Genomic DNA, 16,116 nt, shown 5'->3' on the forward strand with positions numbered 1-16,116 from the left:
TTCAGCCACATCCTGAAGCAGATTCCTGATGAAGAGCTTATGCCTGAAATGTCGATTCTCCTGCTCCTCAGATGCTGCCTGACCAGGCTCTGCTTTTCCAGCACCACACTCTTCGACTCTGATCTCTAGCATCTGCAATCTTCACTTTCTCCATACTGGAAGTATACCTGGGTCACTTAAATGACTCAGACCATGCAAGTTACAGGGATTGGTTTTCCCACAGGTGAAGAGCAACTGTGAATATTCTGTATATTCTGCACCTAGTTGGTAACCATCAAAGCAAAATCCACTGCATAAATCCTTCCTGCCTTGTGATTTCCATTATTGTTGTCGACATTAAACCACAAAAATTCTGACAAAATACTTTACTTTTATTTTAGTGCTTATCAACATATAATTATTGATAAAATTCAAATTCTGCTTTTAGGACTTAAATTATAGATTATTCAGTGTTCCAAAAAATAGTCTCTGTCTTTTAACTCATAATTTGAAATTCAAAATATGAAGGACACAAAGATAATGTGGAGATATTGCTTTGTAGAAAACTCTTTATGACCTCCTTAAAATAACAAGGATACTGTGAAAAGCAACAATGTGTAACCAATAGGAAGTTGAATGTAAAACAGTCATCTTTGAAGAATAATGGATAAACAATGTACAGATGCATGTTATAATTGTTTTCACCTGTTAAATTTCAGATTCCAACACAAAGCTTGAACCAAGTCTTTGTTTTATGACCCTACAATTACAACAACCTTTTTCACTGTTAGAAAAATATAGGCTGTCATGCCATTGGACAAAACCTGCCTTTGTACAAGGATTTCCATATTGTCCTTCCAGAGAATTTACATTTCATTGACTTTTTATTTCTACAGCGATAGTTAAAATGAAGCTTCATAATTTTAATGTAATATCTGCACATCAGTAATGATTAAAACTGAACCTTTTCAATAGAGCTATTGCACCTTAATTAAATCCATGGTTGCTAAAAACTCACATTAGATTATATGTGCTTCTATCTACCTATTCAGTCTTAGCTAGAGAATTACCATTTTAAAATACCAAGTTTTTAAACAGCCACCAGGATCCTCAATAATCATGGTCAAATGGATGAAGTCCCCTTTTTTCAAAAGATAATCTTGCTGTACTTAAGAATGACAATGGCATCTTGGAGATAGTCAGGACTGCAGATGTTGAAAGTCAGAGTTGATAAAGTGTGGAGCTGGAAAAAAGCACAGCAGGTCAAGCAGCATCAGAGGAGTAGGACAGTCAACGTTTCAGGTTGGAACCCTTCATCAGGACCTGAGGACAGGTGCCAACCTGAAACATCAACTCTCCTGTTCCTCTGATGCTGCTTGACCTGCTGTGTTTCTTCCAGCTCCACACTCCATTGACTCTGACAATGGCATCTGTCAATGCTGGCAAGAACATTTTCAACAGCCCCTAACTGTGAATCCACAATGCCAGCTGAAATTCTCCAGGCTCTCCCCTAGTACCCTGTGTGTAGAATCCAGGAGTGACTCACCTTCAATAGGAGACCTGCAACCAGCATATGATGTGATATAAAACAATAAAGCCTGCAGTCCCAGAGGTGCTCCAGCTGATGTTCTCAAAGACAGTAGACTTTTGCTCAGATTAAGATTCCATGTACTTATGGAATTCTGAAGAAAAAGAACTCTTCAAACACCTCTGCAACCTTACCATCCCAGATTTCAGGAATGTGGTAATAACTACTTTCTTCATGAAGGAAGATAAATCATGTGGTGGAAAGTATCAAAATATTTCCCTCTTGTCAATAAGGAGCATCATGATGTGCATTTTCTTGCATTGCCCATTTTCTGTGGCTTAGGAAATCCTCTGACTGACACTGTATGCCTTTATAACATCCAGAAGTGTTGTCAGGTAAAGCCAAGAAAAATATCAAGAACAGTATCAGGAAGTCTTCATTGCATTCATCAATCTCATCCAAGCATTTGCCAGCAGGGGAGAGATGTGGTGTAGTGATAATATCATTAGACTTATAATCACAAAACATCACCTAATGCCCTGGGTTCAAATCCCAACATGACAGCTGGTTGAATTTAAATTTAATTAATAATTTCTGTATTAAAAGTCAGTCTCAATATTGGAGACAGAAATTGCTGGGGAAACTCAGCAGGTCTGGCAGCATCAGTGGAGAGAAAACAGAGTTAACATTTCAAGTGTAGTCAGCCTTCTTCAAAACGGAACTCAAAAGTTAACTCTGCTTTATCCCCACAGATGTCGCCAGTCCTGCTGAGTTTCTCCAGCAATTCCTGTTTTTGATATAGATTTCCAGCATCACAGTTCCTTGTTTAATCTCAGTAATGGAGTCCTTTAATTTAACATTGATTGCCATAAAAACCCATCGGTTCTCTAATGTGCAACATGTGACTCCAGACCCATAGCAATGTGATTGGCTTTTAACTGTCCTCTGAAATGGCCTAGCGAGCAACTCAGTTCAAGGGCCATAGGGATGGGCAACAAATGCTGGCCTATTCCAGTAATGCCCACAACTTATTATATTGTTTAAATGACACAATAAATCACAAGACTCTGTGGAATGTTCTCGGTGGGATGTGTGAGGAACTTCTTCACAATTCTGGAGCTAATGAAACTGTCTTGAGTAGTATATATATAATCTTCAAAATCTAAAGTGAGGTTGACCAAGCGGTGTGATAATTCCCAAACTATTTACAATCTATCTGACAGCGGATATTCACATTTATTTTAATTTGTTCACAAGCTGTGGGCATCACTGACTAGACTGGCATTTTTTGCCCATCTCTAATTGTCTTTGAGAAGATAGTAATGAGCCATTGCTTTGAACATTGCAGTCCATTGTGGTGGAGGTTCAGTAACATTTCTATTGGAATGGGAATTTCAGGCTTTTAACACAGTGATAGTGAAGAAACTGTGATGTGGTTCCATGTCAGGATGGTGAGTGGATTCAAGGGGAACCTATAGGTTTGGAAAGTCCCATGCATTTGCTGTCCTTGTCCTTCCAGGTGGTACAGGTCACAGGATTTGAAAGTGCTGTCAAGGGAGCCTTGTAGAATTACTGCCATGCATCTTGTAGATGGTACACACTGTTGCCAGAGTATATCAATGATGAAGGGAATGAATGTTGATGATGGTGGATGGAGTACCACTCAAGTAGGCTGCTTTATCCAGGATGGTTTCAAGTTTCTTGAGAGTTGTTAAAGCTGCACTCATCCAGACAAATGGGGAGTACTTTATCACACAGGACTTGGGCCCTGTACACAATGGACAGGCTTTGAGGAGTCAGAAGGTGGGTTATCCACTCAGAATGCCCAACCATTGAGCGGCTTTTATGTGTATATGATTGGTGCAGCTTAGTTTCTGCTCAATGATAACTTCCAAGATGTTGACAGTGGGAGCTGCTGTAATGATTGTGGCATGGAATATCAAGGTAGATGTTTAGATCGTCTCGTGTTGAAGGTGGTCAATGCCTGGCGCTTGTGTGTTCCAACAGTTACTTGCTATTTATTAACCTAACATTGAATTGTTTCCCAGTCTACTTGCTTTTGGACACTGATTGCTTCAGTATCTGAGAGGTTGCAAGTAGTGCTGAACATTATGCAATCATCAGTATACATTCTCAGCTCTAATTGTATGGTGAGTGAAGGTCATTGATGAAATAGATGACAATAGTTGGGTTTCGAATACTACCCTGAGGATTTCTAAATCTGACATTAATGACCTCCAGCAACCGCAATCATATTCAGCATGGAAGAGTACCTATTCTTCAGCTAATGTGTGATGGATGTGGCTGTAATCAACAGGAGTTTTCCTTACTCATGTTTGACTTGACACATAGAGGCTTCAAGAGATCTGGAGGCAACTTTGAGAATTCCCAGCTAAAATCTTTCCTGAATGTATACCATTGTACCACCACTTCTAATGGGCCTGTCCTGTCCGTGGGGCAGGATACACTCGTAGATGGTGATGATTGATGTCTGGGATATTGCCTGTAAAGGATGATTCAATGAGTATGATTATATTAGGCTGATGTTTGATTAGTCTATGACACAGCTCTCACAATTTTGGCACAAGTCCCCAGATAGTACAAAGGAGGATTTTGTGTAGTTGAAAGATTTGGGTTTGCTACTGTTATTTCCAAGTTTATGCCATAATTGTCCGAGGAACAGGAGTAGGCCAATGAGTCCCTTGAGCCTATTCTGCCATTCATTAGGATTTTAGCTGATCTGTGGCCTAACTTTAAATACCTGCCTTTGGCCCATTTCCCTTAATACCTTTGCTTGACAAAAATGTATCTATCTCAGATTTAATAGAACATTGAACATAGAACATTACATTGCAGTATGGGCCCTTCAGCCCTCAATGTTGTGTCAACCTGTGGAACCAATCTGAAGCGTACCTAACCTACACTATTCCATTCTTGTCCATATGCCTATCCAATGACCACTTAAATGCCCTTAAAGTTGGCGAGTCTAATACTGTTGCAAGCAGTGTGGTCCACGCCCATACTCCTCTCTGAGTAAAGAAACTGTCTCTGACATCTGTCCTATATCTATCACCCCTCAATGTAAAGCTATCTCCCCTCATGCTACCCATCACCATCCAAGGAAAAAGAGTCTTAATGTCCACCCTATCTAACCCTCTGATTATCTTATATCTCTTAATTAAGTCACCTCTCAACCTTCTTCTCCCTGACAAAAGCAGTCTCAAGTCCCACAGCCTTTCCTCATAAGACCTTCCTTCCATACCAGGAAAAATCCATCTCATCTGAACCTTTTCTAAAGCTTCCTCATTCATTCTATTTAGCACTAACAACTGCCACTTGTTGAAGAATATTCCAAATTTCTACCAATCTTTCTGTGTAAAAGATGTTGCCTAAAATCTCTCCTAAATGGCTTGGCCCTAACATTTAGACAAGGTTCTAGAATCTAGTTCTAGCGCGAGCCTACAATCTAGCCCTAGTTCTAGAATCCCCAACCAATGAGAAAAGTTTATATTTATCTACCCTGCCTTTTCCTGTCAATACCTTGAAGACTTTGATCAGGTCACTGTAACCTTTTAAATACTGGAGAAAATAGGCCTAAATTTTATAATCTCTCCTCATAATTTAACCCCTGAGGTCCAGGTATTATTATCATAACCTATGGTGTACTCCCTTCCAGCCAAAATATCCTCCTAAGATTAGGTTTATTCTTCTAGCATTTTAGTACACTACATGGCTTGCTAGGTGATTTCAGAGGGCAATTAAGATTGAACCACATTACTATGGTTCTGGAGACACTTTTAGATTTGACCAGGTCAGGATGACAGATTTCCTTCTCGAGAGTGCATTACCGAATCAGATAGGTTCCATGGCCATCAGTACTGAGAGTTATTTCAATTCCTGATTTAATAATTAAATTTAAATTTCACCAGTACCCATGCTAGCTTTTGAAAACATGTTCCCAGGCCACGAAATTAATAATCCAGTGACATTAATACGATGATACTGCCTCCTACTTCATTACAGAGCACATAAATGTGTGATCTACAGTTTTGTGGATGCCTGCAGTGCTGTTATCCACTTTGCATTGGATTTGTAAACGATCTCAATCTCTTCAATTCTTCATACAAGAAATCCTTGAATATTACTCAAACGAAACGAATATATCAACCTAAAGCTGGTCAGCCAAATATTACACCTTCCATATATGTTGAGGGAGAGACACAAGAATATGGTGAGCACTTCCCTTACTGTAGCATCCATCGAGCTTAAAAGGCACAAATTATTAACAATCCAGCAATGGATCATTGACCCAGTTCAGCCCTCTACCAACTGTAGTACTTACTGTTTGTCAACAAAACTCTTCTCAAGTCAACAGAAGTCCCAAAGTATAGAATTGGTATTGTTGCCATACTTGTAATGCAATGATACCTTGACTGTGCTTCAGCAATGCACAACATCTATAGAGAAACTGTTGCTAAATCTACAGCATTCAGGCAAAAATTCAATGAGATCAATTTTGAAGAAGTTGATACTGTGTTTGCATGGCTGGAAATGTTTTGTACTCTTGACTGTTAATTTGCCAGTATTCCAGGGGATTTAAATTGCAATTTCAGCAGGAAGATTTGTTAAGGCTTTTGCCAAATAATTTTACTTTATAACTTGTGCTTTGCATCTGGATGTTGAAGATGGGAAAGTATCCCTGGAAGAAATAGAAAAGCCTTCATTTTCATTGCAAAAGGTAGAAGGGAGGACCACAGTTTTGATTTTTTTTTAGAAAGTGGTAAATCTTAAGTAAGCAGTACAGAAATACATTATTTCTATTTAGTAGAATTTGAAACTGGAAAGATGTTACGCAATACAGTATTGCTAGTTAACAGAATTGAAAGCATTATTGTAAGAATACCATTGCACTACAGCAGAATTGAAAAGTCTGAAAAAACTTCAAAACAGAATTTCAAACAACATTGATTTAATATAATAAGATAAGCTTGAAGGCAGCAAATTACAAACAGCTAGTGCAAGTCTACAGATTTAAAACATCTTTAAAGCAATAATAAATTGCTAATGTAAGCAGCTATTGAGGAAATAGATGTAGCAATAATACTTCCAAAAGTATTTAGTATCAGAGATGGACCAATCAGAAGACAGAAGTGAAACAGAAGACAATTGTTAATTACTTAACAATTCTTAAGATACTAATTGCTTCAAATGAAATATTAAATCTGAAGATGAACAAGCCAATACCGTGGATGATGTTATAAATCACCAAAATACCAAAGATACTGCCAATAGCTTTGTAAGGTTTGGAAGCATTTTATAAGTACTTCAATATGAGACCAAGGAAGATTTTAGTTTGGATGAAACCAATCAACATTTGGAAGTCAAAACTAGAAAGGGTCACAGGCAGATTCAGAGAGGAAAAGAATAACCCTATCTCAGGAGGGCAGCAGAACCTATTCCCTTTATAAGGTATAAACACTTTAAAGAAGCAGGTGCAAAGCCAAAACCGAGACAGCATCCAATAGCGGATCCTAAAAGTTAGTATCAGCGCTGTGGAACAACAAAGCCTCACAGGCACAGGTAATACCCACCCACTTGTTATGTGCATGCACCACATCATTCATATGGCACATGCAAGACTTCCAAAACAAGTTCCCTCCACAAGCTCTGTCCTGGTAAGTGATTATTGGGAGGCCAGGGAAAATGCTCATGGACCTTCTGAAGCCCTGCTTAAAATATGCAATATCTTATCAATTCACGGAAACCTTTTGGCCGTGACTGGAATTTGCTGAGCATCTTCAGCAGACTCAATTGCAGGCCAAGTGCAAACAAAAGAACGACTATGTGATAACTCAAGCATCCCAACCACCTACATCTTCATACACCACCTGCCTCACTTGTGGCAGGATGCATGGATCCAGCATTAGAGTGAATGGTCTCTTCAGGAGCCACAACTCTAGAGAGGAAGAAAGTCAACCTTGATCTTGAGGGACTGTCAGAGAAGAAGAAGATGTGTATTATAGAAACAAAAATTTGTGTGACTGCCTTCAACTTGTAACTATGGAAATTAGGACTGCGTGTTAAATAAATGCCAGCTCAATCTGTGATTTATTCAAACTCCTGTTTCAAACTCCCAGTCAGCTTTCATTCTTCACATAAATAATGTGATGAATTCATACAGAAAAGTGCATAGATTGTGTCGTTAAATACTAATTTAGTTGCTGATACAGGTTTATTCTTGACTCTTTAAATAAATCATTGGGTTAAAATGTAATTAAATATGTTTTTCTATTCCTAACTTTCTGAATAACAATATTTGTGATCAATTTTCTTCTGTTTGCTTTACTTAGTTGTAGCTTAAAATCAAAGAATCTATATTTACTCTTGGGTATAAAACTGGCCTTGGTTCAGGTACTGATTTAGTTTAGTTTTGTATCAAATTTAAACTTAGTCAAGGTATAATAAAAATGCTTTCAATTTTCTAAAGGTGCATGGTAAAGCTCAGCTCTAGTGGAAAACACGATATCTGCCAAAGTTATTTTCTGGTTCTGGCACTATAGATCTATTAAAATGCTTAAACTTGCAAGCAACTGCATTCAGTTTTTTTGTTTAGTTCCCAAATGTGAAAGAGAACGGCATAATTATCAATTCTCGTAGACGAAAGAGGAACACTAGAATGATATTAAAATGATATCTCATAGAAGTGTGGCAAAGTTTATTCAAAACACAATAAATTAATGCATAGTGAAACTGCTTTGGTCTTTATGGCCCACACAACAAGCCACTTGTGTCGGAATATTAGTCTGGAAACTGAGCTACTCGGCTGAAAAGCCACGCTGTATCAGGATTTGCCTAAAACTTTTCCCTCTGCATCTAGTCATGTGTCGCGTATATACAATCCAAATATACAAGCCTGCTTGACATCTCTGATCTGTTACTGAGACCTCTTACTTTCCATCTGTAAGATTCTGAACTAAATATCTGTAAATGTTTCTCATGTATAATGGTTAACCTATGGTTTAGATAAACATTTGAGCAGTGAATTTGGACTCAATTGAATTTCTCAAAAACGTAAATAGTAACAATTCAATCGAAAGCAGAAGTTTATAGGCTTGTTCAAAGATAGAAAAGAGATTGAATTAAACAGTTTTGAAATGCAAACTACATGTGTTCACTGGAATTTTCTAATCTTTATTTTTAAGTTATTTTACTGAATAAGTCTGGAGCACTTAATGAGCATAACTTTACCATAACTTATCTGCTTTTCAATTCTAGTTCTCTATAAATACACCCTGGTGTTTTGATTCACTTTGATTTTGGTCTTGCTAACTTTTGGTGCAACTTTTAGTGATTGACATTTAGTTCTTTTGCCTCACCTAGACTCTCACCCCTAAATAATTAGACCCCTCTGCTCTTCATAGCAATATGTTCTACCTTGTATTTGTCCATGTTGGCATTCATTTTCAAATTTTTAACAATTCTGCAAGTGTATTCATGACCTCTTATAATTTGTTACACTCCTCCTTAGTAAAGACTAATATCTCCACCCCCTCCAATTTTTTTGTGTTGTCAGTAATTCTAGAATTTTAAAAATAATTCTGTATGCAACCAATGTTCCTTATGCTGCTCATTGACTACAGACATCAACAGAGGGCCTATGTAAAGAAGGGCCGGTCCTAGTTAAAGGCTAGTCTGCATTGTTTGAAAGTGAGATGCATTGTGACTGCAAGAACTAGTGGGACTTTTTAAAAACATTTGAGAATGCAAGTGCCAAAGTTTTCAGACAAAGTACTGGAACTCTTAATGGATGAGCTAGAAAGGAGAGATATTGTGTATCATTAGGGGCATTGAGAGACCCCCAGGCTTATGTTCAGGTGACAGAGGGAACAAGTGGCTATGAAGCTCAATGCTCTCATGTGGTTCCAAAATACGATTACAGTGCAGGAAGACATTTATCAATCTGACGCAAGAAATCAAAATGAATGGTTTATGTATCGTTAGCCTCATTCACGTCTCAAATATTTATACTCCCTTCACCCACAAGAAATGTTGATCAATCATCACTCAACTTGACAAATAATTTGCCTTAATTCATTCTCATAGATTTTGCATTACAGCAAGAGCCTTACACAACCCATAGATTGCACAGAATACTATTATTATTCAATGATAGTTACATCACCAAACATATTGCAAAACACTCGATACACTTCTCCCTTTTCTACATGAGAATGTGGCACAGAAAAGGCAGCAGAGGGAAAGAACTATAAGGGGAGAAAATACTCGTATTTTAGTAGAGATTTTCATAGAGACATATGAAAGCCTCCTACAGCAAATGAAGTTCTTTTAAAGTAGGTAGTGGTTATAACATCATTGCTTTCTCATAATGTATAAGGAGGGAAACGAGACAGGTTCATCTGCATGTGTACTGGAGGACACAATGTTGGACAATAATGGGTAGGCAACATGAGGGTATAGGTCCTGATGGGTCTGAAGGGATCCTGAATAAGGGTAGCTGCAAAGGAAGGAGAAATGATGGTGAAGATATATATGACTTAATTAGATTAGATTCCTTACAGTGTGGAAATAGGCCCTTCGGCCCAACAGGTCCACACCAACCCTCTAAAGAGTAACCCACTCAGACCCATTTCCCTCTGACTAATGCACCTAACAGTACGGGCAATTTAGCATGGCTAATCCACTTCACCTGTACATCTTTGGATTGTGGGAGGAAACCAGAGCACCCGAGGAAACCCACACAGAACAGGGAGAATGTGCAAATTCCACACAGTCGCTGGAATCGAACTTAGATCTCTGGCACTGTGAGGCAGCAGTGCTAACCACTGAGCCACCATGCCACCTGTAAATCCTACCCTTAGTTAATCCTAGACTTGAGCCCCACAGCTTCAATACTGACATTGCATGTATTTGAGAGGCTATGATAGAAGTGGAATCTGCCCATGGTGAGTATCAGGCACAAGTGCATAGGAGTCAGAGTGGAGTTAAAGGATAATACAGGATACCAGCTTATCAAAGGGTGTGCAGTTGCTTATATCTCCAGCAGAAGCCTGCACGAATGTGGCATATAAATGTTAAAGGACATAGCCACCTTCTGCAGGCAAGCAATTTTATCCCTGCCTACTTGAGGTTATAGTTTGGCTGCAACAACTGGCTGATTTCATTTGTGGAGTAAACGTGTCTCACTGAAGTTAAGGTAAGAGCACTGCTCTCTAAAGTTCCTCAGTGGATTGGGCTCAAGGCCCTTCAGCCTCTCCTCCTCCTCTCTCATCTACTGACTTATCCTTATTTGTGTGATCTCTCCTCAGGCCACCTGATAACTTGTTACAGTACATGCATTTCAGCCACAAATAAAAAGCTTCAGCATCACAAAGACTAAATCCTGAAGTCTATTTAAACCCTCGCCAGTTTGGGAATACTCCAAAAATGCATACAGGACACCAGCTGCCAGAGGAAATAAAATAGAAATTAACTGAAAATAGTTCATGATCCCTTTAAACAGTGGGGGGGGGGGGGGGGGTGGAAGGTTGTGTTCAGCTGTGTGAGGTTATCTCGAGGTACTGGCTGGAACATAGTGTTTGAAAACAGCAGCACTGATGTCAATCTGTAACCTTTTGCCCTTTTTGGAAAATTGGAACAGCCCATAAAATCTCAGTCAATTGACACTTTAATTGCCTCAATTTCTTCATTTTAAATCCACATGCTGTTCCCTCTATGCATGCCATGTGCCCCTCATAAAACCGTACTTGGCATCCTGACACGAGCTCCATTCTGTCGCCTCCTCCCCCACCTCCAAGGCCACCCTCAAAAGGCCATGCACAGAAATTTGAAGAGATTGAAGTTGTGCTGGATGTAAGAGTACAAGCCTGTTACATTAAATGGCCCTCAATTAAATTCCTTTGGTTAAGTATCAATGTTTTAGGAGAGTTTAAAACATGTAATATCAGTCATAAATCCTCCCAATTTTTATTTCCATTGAAGTCAAAGATTAGAAGAGTTGTAGAAAAGGTTGCCAACAAATCTGTTTAAAACGTCACAGCTTGTCAAAATGGCTCCTTTGTCACTCAACTCAAACACTGCTTTGTGTCTAATAGGCAATTTTGATTACAACTTCATCTCTGAAGAAGAATTTCTGCTACTAACTTGAATTTAGAACAAATGAGCTTATAATTCTTAGTTGGTTCTTTCTTTGGTATTGATTATAAACTCCTATTAAATACTACGGCCTACTTCCACTCTGCAACGTTAGGCCCATTGTTTATTGCATGGTAAACAACATACCAGAATCCAAGAAGTGAATAAATCAGATCAGCAACTTATCAATCACTCAGTCTACATTTCACAGTTCAGCCATAATTATTATAATGAAGATGTGAGCTTCCCACTATGTGAAATTGGAACTATGTTATATGTAAGTTATAAACAGCACCATCTGTTACTTAACCTGACACTGAAGTAGATATTTGTTTTCACAACATTTAATTTTGTTTTTGATTTAATAGTTGCATTACAAGTATTTGCAATAGATTTACAGAATGGTCTGAAAATGCGGAAATTGAGTAATTTTAAATTCCACCCTGCACAAAAGTTTCAAGACAAGAAAATTGGCTGCCTATGGGTTACTTTATGGCCTGCCAAGGTGTCCTACGTGACCCACCAAGCTGTTATTCTAAGGACAAGTTAATGAATCTGAATGATTCTGCAAACAGAATGTGTGATTGGAGCAGAGCTACATGAGTGGTATTGCTTAGCGTGGTAAATCTGCAGGCTGGATTTCAGAGTGATGCTGGCTTGGAGAGAGGATGAACGAGAGTTGGTTGCTGCCTTGGAGAAGTGGAGTGATGGCTGTGAGAGAATGAGAGTCAGCTCACCTGGGTAGAAGAGGGTTATGGGAGAACCAGTACTGAGAGTTGAATGGGGCAACATGGTCCATAAGAGTTGGGTGGCTACAGGGTTGAAGCAGAGACAGCTGGAGAGGCAGAGACAATTGGGGTGTTGGACAGGGCTTGAGGAAGCATGTCTTGGTACTTGCATGGCAGTCGCATACTGTTCCTCAACAAAATTAATTACCAAACTTCCCAGGCCTGAATATATCAGTGTGGGTGAGTGAATAAAGTGTGTTGGTAGAATGTGAGTAAATGGGCTGGCTGGATGGATGGTGTTAGTGAATGGGTGAGTGAGTAGTTGAGTGTGAGTGAACGGGTGAGCAAGTGAGTGGATTTGGGAGAATGGCTGGGTGTATGATTGAAGGGGGGGGGGGGGGGGGGGGGGGGTGGGGGGGGGGGGGGGTGGCGGGCGGTGTCTGAGTGAATGAGAATCCATAGGTGAATTGTTGAATTTGGGGTTGAATGAGTGATTGGAAATGGGGAGTGGGGTTTGTTATTTGGATGGTTAAAGGCGTAAGTACTGGGAATGTCCATTTTATTCCACTTGTGAGGAATTTTTTTTGGAATTTTTCCCTTTATAGCTTTATTCATTGCAATGTATAAATTGTAGAGTAATAACATTAACATCAGAAGCATACCCAGTTATGATACCAGAGTCACAAGATTAAGTACCGAGAGCTGAAAGGGAGAAGAAGCTCTCGTTTCATTCAAAGCTCTCAATAAAAGTTTTTTGCAGAAACTTCTCTCAGCTCCTGCATTCTTTGAGCTTCTAAATAGAGTCAGATCCAAACACTTCACAAAATGTAAATCATTCTCAATTTAAGGATAAATTGTGTGATTGATTGTTAGCCAGTAAGTACCCTCATTGATATATTTAAATCTGTTGACCACTTGGACTCATAATGTCCCACAAATTCCAATGGTCAGATGCCATTTTTGCAGCAAAGACTGGCATTACAGAAATCCCAGCACAGTTCGTTCTGAGGGAATTTCCCAGAAACTTGAAACTTCCAGTGAACAATTACCTTACAATTGGAATCTCTAAAAAGTCGGTGAATTTGGAAGGTTTTCACTCTCTTAGGTTTAATAGATAGCCAGGAAAAGTCAATGGATTAAAACCTATTCTGATTCCTGGGCAACAGCTACACTGATCCCACAGCCAACTCAACCACTGCCCACTCTCCATATCCCTGACTCCCCCGACCCAACCACACCCTGTTGGGGCCATCCCAACTCCATTGGGCCTGATCCTGTCAGACCCAGGCCCCAACACTCCCACGGCCACGTGCCTGACCTTATCCACCATGCAGGAACTAAGCCTTTATAGTCCTTCACCCAGAGTCCAACCCATTGCTTCACCACACCTGCCTGCTACCCTGATCCCTCACCCACTTGGCACCCAACCCCAATCCCCAACAGCCACCTTCCCCCCCCAGTCACACATACTACCCTCTTACCCACATGGCACATTAACCCCCCCTACACACCCTACCCAATGCATTTACATTTCCTCAGTCGTTGTGACTTTGGGACCTTTCAACAATTTAACTCCTTAAATACTGTACTCAATAGAGAGTCCTCTCTCAGCCTGCAACAGTGCTCCTGCACTGAACATCATTCTGCTCCGTTTGCTCCAATGAACACATTTAGGAGTCGCCAGGCTCAGATATGAATAGGAAGGGTTTAGAAGGATATGGGACAAATGCTGGCAAATGGGGTTAGGTCAGATTGGGATGTCTGGCTGGCTTGGACATGTTGGACTGAATGGTCTGTTTCCACGCTTGATGACTCTATCTGAATGGAAAAATCACTGAAAGACCAAATGTTGAATCTTAAAGAGGATCACTGGAGGTCAAATCTCTTCAATGATAATTGGAAAATTTGAGCCACTATTTGGATCAGAGGAATTACAACTTGAAAGACTGAGTAGATATTGGTGTGGAGAGAAAACCAGGAAGGCTGCAAGCTGATTGGAAAGCTGCTTCATCCTCTCAAACGTGATGTTTCAGTCAAGTGTGTTACTCTGCCTATGGGTAACATCTTTGGGAGACATTGGATGCCCAGTAACATAGACTAATTTCTTAAAAGGAGTTTAATTCACTTTCAAGTTTAAGGTTATATCCACAGGTTTTTGGATCTTCTTGAAATACCAGTCAATGCAAGGCAAGATCACAATAGCACTTGAGTTGGCTGATTCAAACTTATGGAAAGACTTTGTTAAAATTCCCTGTTTTAGCTGATCCTTTAATTATTAATGGGAAAGTTAGTGAGATTTTACTTTTACGTATGGGAGGTTTTCTGAGGGTGGACAATGACTGACGTTTCCAAAAACAACAGCAACAGCAGCAGTAGCAACAACAGTGACAGCAGCGCAAGTAACAATTACAGCAACATCTCTGCAGGTGTTTCTCAGGGGAAGGTCCTCGGCCCAACCATCTTCAGCTGCTTCATCAACGACCTTCCCTCCATCACAAGGTCAGAAGTTGGGATGCTCGCCAATGAGTGTACAATGTTCAGCACCATTCACAGTTCCTCAGATACTGAAGCAGTCTATGTTCAAGTGCAATAAGATCTGGACAATATCCAGACTTGAGCTTACAAGTTACAAGTAACACAAATGCCACTCCAGTAAGAGACAACCTAACCTCCGCCCTTGGCATTTAGTGGTGTTACCATCACTGAATTCTGCATTATCAACATCCTGGGGGTTACTATTGAGTAGAAACACAACTAGACTCACCACATAAAAACAGTGGCTAAAACAGCAGGTTAGAGGCTTGGAATACTGCGGCAAGTAACTCATCTCCTCACTCCCCAAAGCCTGTCCACCATCTACAAGACATCCGGAGTGTGATTGGAATATTCCCCACTTGCCTGGATGGGTGCAGCTCCAACAACACTCAAGACGCGTGAAACCACCCAGGACAAAACAGCCCACTTGATTGACACCACATCCACAAACACATACTGCTCCCCCACTGATGCTCAATAGCAGCAGTGTGTACAATATACAAGGTGTACTGCAGAAATTCACTGAAAACCCTCAGACAGCACCTTCCAAACCCTTGTCTAGAAGGACAAGGGCAATTGGTTCACGAGAATGCCACCACCTGCAAGTTCCTCTCCAAGCAAATCACCATCCTGACTTTCTGGGTCAAAATCCTGGAATTCCCTCCCTGAGCATATTGTGGGTCAGCCAGCATGTGGATTGCAGTGGTTCAAGAAGGCAGCTCACTACCACCTTCTCAAGGGCAGCTTGGGGCGGGTAATAAATACTGGCCAGCCAGAGAAGTGCATGTGCCATGTGTAAATAATGAAAAAACAGCAGTAACACTAATCAGAAGGAACAGGTGCTTGAGTTTGCATCTTTGGCATATTTCTATAGTTGTTGATATCCTATAACTCTGGGAAGCTATCCAATGTGAATAGCCCTATAATAGCAACCAGAAGGTATTGCATTACATAAATGTGCAAATTCAAAAGAATATTTATGAAAGTGAATGCAATATTCACAATGTACTGCCTGCTCTTCTACATCAACAGTCCAAGCTCCTTGAAATATTCAGGCCTACAAGGAAGTACAATAAGTGGCTGACAAGAGGCAATGAAGAGTCATTTCAAACTTGGATGGTGACATTTATCAGAAACCCAAGCAATAAAGTGCCACAGTGAATGCCATCAGACAATTCGATGAGTGATCAGGCA

The sequence above is a fragment of the Chiloscyllium plagiosum genome, unplaced genomic scaffold (assembly GCF_037043375.1).
Source record: "Chiloscyllium plagiosum isolate Xiang-an unplaced genomic scaffold, Cpla_swu_hap1 HiC_scaffold_9, whole genome shotgun sequence".
In the NCBI taxonomy this organism is placed as follows: Eukaryota; Metazoa; Chordata; class Chondrichthyes; order Orectolobiformes; family Hemiscylliidae; genus Chiloscyllium; species Chiloscyllium plagiosum.